This window comes from Barbus barbus (assembly GCF_936440315.1).
Source record: "Barbus barbus genome assembly, chromosome: 30".
NCBI classification, from domain to species: Eukaryota; Metazoa; Chordata; class Actinopteri; order Cypriniformes; family Cyprinidae; genus Barbus; species Barbus barbus.
The window spans coordinates 19579160-19584576 of NC_136758.1; positions in this window are offsets into that span (position 1 = coordinate 19579160).

Below are 5417 nucleotides of genomic sequence, written 5' to 3' on the forward strand. Positions count from 1 at the left end.
TGTCAGTCAACTCTCAATCGGAATCAAACATACCATGTGCCATGATGTCTATGTTATATACGTTTGACATGATACAAACATGCATATATTTACATGTCTTGGTCAGTGGATAAGATTGAATATTTACTAAATATTTGGTTTTAAAAAAGCTGTTCTGACATTCATTCTTTTTAGATATGTCATCAGGCAATGACTTGCGCTAGCTTTCCCTGGTACTAGTAAGTTTTGCGTAAAATACTTAATGCACGTAAATTAATATGTAAAGCAGATTGCAGAATTTAGGGTTCATGTGGATTCATTGATTGACAAAAATTAATGTGAGCAAGAACTCTAATAAATGATCATCTAATCTCAAATAATTCAGGTATAAAGAGGTATAAACCTATCATTGAGGCAGTACTCTTTCAAAAGTAATATATAGCTACACTTTAGTAATATAATGCAATATGTACATTTAATGTATTAATTTATACCATAGATAGCTGTAAGGTATAAATAAGGTACAAAATTTTACTTTTTAGCTTTTGTACCTTAAGCTACCATCCCCAGTGACAGCTTTGCATCTTTTTTTCTGAGAGTGTAATTAGAGGCATTACATAAAGGCTAATAAGAGTTAAAGGGTTTGAGCTGATTAGCTGCCTACAGTATAGAGATACGTATGACTGTTTATGACAGAAACCTGCTGACCAGGTGGCATATCACTAAGCCTATTACATATCTGACACAGCAGACGTCTCGAAACAATAATTAGCGATGCCAATGACGGCCCCTGCTGTGGTAGATTAAATACAGATGTTGTTATCAAATCACACAGGTTTCAAACAGCAATTATGCAAGTGGTATAAACACCATTAACTGCCACATTAGAAGCAACAAGCATCTCATTGAGCCGTTGGAGAGCCATACGGGTTTGGTTGGCCCCTTGTGAGAGGCACTACACCAAAATAGTCCATTTCATAATGTTTTCGCATTGTTGTGTAATATTTTGCGCAATTAAAATTCACTTGATTTTTAACAATAGCTCAATTCTCTAGTAGCAGAGGATTCGTTTCCCACAGCGTCAGAGTTTCAGCCCTGCGTTTTGATTCAATTTGCGTTTGCATGGAGCAAGGTCGCTTCAAGCTAACAATAATAAATAAATCAACACTCCAACCTCCCTCAGCTTGGACCAAACCGCACCACACAGCCCTCTTTTTTTTTTCTTTTTTTTTTTTTGTGTGGAAGTATTGTGAAACGGATGATGTATTTTAAGCGAGGGCATGACTCTAGTGGGTGGGTACTCTTCAGGGGCATTAATTTGCTATTTTTTGCATTCTGTCTGAAACATTTGGATTGACTCTCAAGAGACTTCACAAACGGCAGCATCACCACCACAACACCCACCCACTCCAAACTCTAGTGCTTTTCCCTGCCAACATGTTTCACATTGGAGTGTGTATGTATGTGTGTAAACTCATATGCATACAGTATGGGTGTGTGTGTGGGTGTGTGTGTGTGTGTGTGCATGTTTATGTGGTTTATGAGGACACAAATTTGTATAATGACATGGGTATGACAGAGGTATTACAATATGAAGGTGGTTTATGAGGACACTGCCTATGTCTCCGTAATTCAAAAGGCTTAAAAAACATACCAAATGGTGTTTTTTTGAAAATCTAAAAATGCACAAAGTTTCCTGTGAGGGCTAAGTTTAGGTGTAGGGTTGGTGTAGGGCAATAGCACACACAGTTTGTTCAGTATAAAAACCATTACGCCTATGGAGAGTCCCCATAAACCAACGTGTGTGTGTGTGTGTGTGTGTGTGTGTGTGTGTGTGTGTGTGTGTGTGTGTGTGTGTGTGTGTGTGTGTGACAGAGAGAGAGAGAGAGGGAGAGGGAGAGTTAGGTCAGAGGTTCAGATCTTCAAATCTCAAACATTAGATTTGAGTTTTGGACCTATTGTACCTGCTGCATGTAGAGAGAGACAAATCTAGTGGGAGAATGAAAATCACAGATAAGTGTGTGAAGAGTGTGTTCAGACATCTAGTGTGGCTGTCAGTTAGGAAGAGTGATAATGATAGTTGAGTGGAAAGTTACACAGATGCAATGCAAATGGTTTCTACAAAAATAAAACTTTCTTTAAATTGGATCTCATGAAAAAAAAAAAGGCATATTAAAATCTACTAAAATCTGTTTTTAGTTTTTAATACAAATTTCTGGTCTTATTTTGAATGAAAGAAAACACACACACACACACACACACACACACACAAACATAAAAAATGCTCTGCCTCTGAAAAAAATTCTAATTTGCTGACATCAAGTTCTCTTATTTTTCAAGTCTTCTAAATTTTAACCCCTTAATTCCCGCCACATTTCACAATCCAGTCAATTCAGATAAAAACAAAACAGGCCCACATTTCTTTCTAAATATGCCTTTTTGCTCAGAAATGCATCAAATTTTGTAAGTAAATTGGGTTGTGAATATATTTTTTCTTGTTGATTGTAAAAGCTAATCATTAATTCACCCAAAATGAAATAAATTCACTAACCCTCATGTCCTTCTAAAAGGGTATGACTTTAAAAACATAAAATAAAACATTTGAAAGAATGTCTCAGTTTTGTTTTTTTTCAATGGAAGTCTGTGGTCACTAAAATAGTTGAATTACTAACATTCTTTCAAATATCTACTTTTGTGTTCCACAGAAGAAAGAAAGTCCGATTTGGAATGACATGAGGATGAGTAAATAATGACAGCATTTTAATTTGTGAATTAAATTTGTAAATTGGTCATCTGTCGCTTTAAGAAGACCGCATGCAGCATCCATGATGCCTTTACCCAAGGTTTGAGCTTTTAGGATGAGAAAAACTTTCTAACCACATTTCACTTTTACAAAATTATCCAGTGGCCATAAATCTCTCATAACCTGCACCTGCAAAGCTATTCTTACTCTATACTGCTCTATACTGCGGGGAAAAAAGTCACTTCATTGAGGTCTTTTGTTGCTCTTAGGTGGTATTCTATCTGAAGCACTTTCAAGTAGTTTAAAACTGTGAAGCCTTAATGGAGAGACAGAGAGTGATAGAAAGCGTTGGCAGCTGGATGTCTCTATGTCCCTGAAACTTACACTATAGAGAAAACCCATTCTTTGTGAGTTATCCCTTTGAAGATATACATGGTACATTCTTAAAGGTAAATATATAATTTGGAGGAATTTATAACCTTGATCAACTCCTTCAGGTAAGCTTTTATATAATTAGATGATTGATTTCAGGTGCGAGAGAGGGTTCAGCTATATAGAAAGAAATGTAACTGCAGACCATGTGATCCAATGTGCTCCGAGTAAAAGGCAGGCAGATGAAGGATAAAGCTTTAAGGATGTTGCATAAAAGGTTTCTCAAAATATATTTGTTTGCAAAGGCAAATTTGTGTAGTACATCAGGCCAAATTGATGGTAGAGCATATAATTTATATTAAGTGTCTAATTTTAAATGTTAATGTTGCATATGCATTTTAATTAATTTAAAATTAAATAAATAATAATAGTAATAATATAAGCCTGTTGTTACAGAGACCTTTTAGTTTAGTAATTGGATTTCATATTATCATGACTGGATGACCATTGGTTTTACTAGCCAGAAATTGTTTTAAGTGCTTCCAAAAAACTGAAAAAGCTTGTGATGAATGTGTGACAAAAGCTTCATAATGGCACATGTCCTGTTTTCCACCAAGGCCACGCACCTGTGAGTCACAGGCAGATAGTTTATGAATAATCTGTGTATTTCTGTAGTATTAGTGCCTTCTTCACAAAAAATATAGTGACCGTCTGCTTTTTTATTAATTTTCTCGATATCAGCCAGCTGTTGAGATGAGTCACACAAATTTTGATTTAAAGCAAAATTTTAAATATATATATATATATATATATATATATTGAGAAAATGAATGATCTACTCGTTTCGTGAAGCACTGGGCATGATGATGATGTAATTTAATCAAAATTATAAAATGTGTAAAATATAAAAACACTGACTTATAGTCATGATATAAAAATATTATATTGTAAGTTAATTACTACAAACATGTTAGTAGTTTGAGGAAATAAATACCAACTTGATTGTCAATAACAATGCTTCATAGGAGTGAGTGATTATTATTATTATTTTTATGCTGCCATTTGTGTTTCCATATAGTAACACTGTATTCCCTTATTGGTGGAGCTGGGTATTATATTTCATAATTGGGAATTTGGAAATTGCTTCTTTTTTTTATAATTTATTGCAAAAAAATTATAATTTGTACTTATGAAATGCTATTGCTGCAATTTATTGTGAAAAAAAACCTTATTGACATTAACAAGAAGTCACCATTTGTGTTATCTCAGCAACAAAGTACCACATATAATGTGTGTGTGTTCCTTGTATAAAATGTAAAGATACATTTTTCATTAAAGCATGCATAGGCAGTGAATCAAGAGATGTTTACCAAAAGATTATACAAACCTGAGTCTGTTTTATAAAAACACAACATATGTAAATGGCTGGTAATGCCATGAACTCTAAATATATAAGAACATTTCAAATCAAATTAATATAAAAGTAAGAACCTTTTAAAAATTGTATGTCTACTTTTCAGTGCTGAAGCCTTAATTAACACTATGCTGCTATTTCGTAAGCAAGGTCCTCACCTCAGTAGAATAAGGTGATTCATTCATTCTATAATTCACTTAAATTGCTATAAAAAGTATTAACCTCTCATAAGTTTTATTGTTTTAAAACACTGAAGAGGATTTAATTGGACTATTTTGACACTGATCAACAGAATAATATTCATTCATGTGAAAGTGATTTCTTTTGGTACAAATCTATTACATTTATTATACATGAAATAATAATTTTCCTACGTTTTTATCCTCTTTAAGTCAGTCTTTAATTGCACCTTTGTCAACAATGACAGCCTTGAGTCTGTGGTTAACCATTAATGTGACTTCTAAAACCAATAGTGACTGTACCAGTGATGATCTATGAAATTAATTATTTTCATTTTATATTTTTAATTATTTTAGATAACTACAAAGAGATTTTTTCATCTTTTTCCCTGTGTCAAAAAGTGATAAAATGCTTTTTATATATGTATGTGTGTGTGTGTGTGTGTGTGTGTGTATATATATATATATATACAGCCAAGAAAGGCAATACCTTTGAGGTAACAGGCAATTCTTAAATTCTTAAAACTTAAAAACCTTAAAATCTTACAACTAGCTTGCTGCTTTTCATGTTGAGTTATTTTTATGTTAAATTATATTTTCTCAAAAGTATCTAATAGTTCTCATTGAGCACTTCTCACAAGCCATAAGACACCGAAGTGTAAATTCGTGAAAGCTGTCCTTCTTTAGACACTTGGCCGATTCATGCACGCGCTTTTAAGCGCTTACGCGC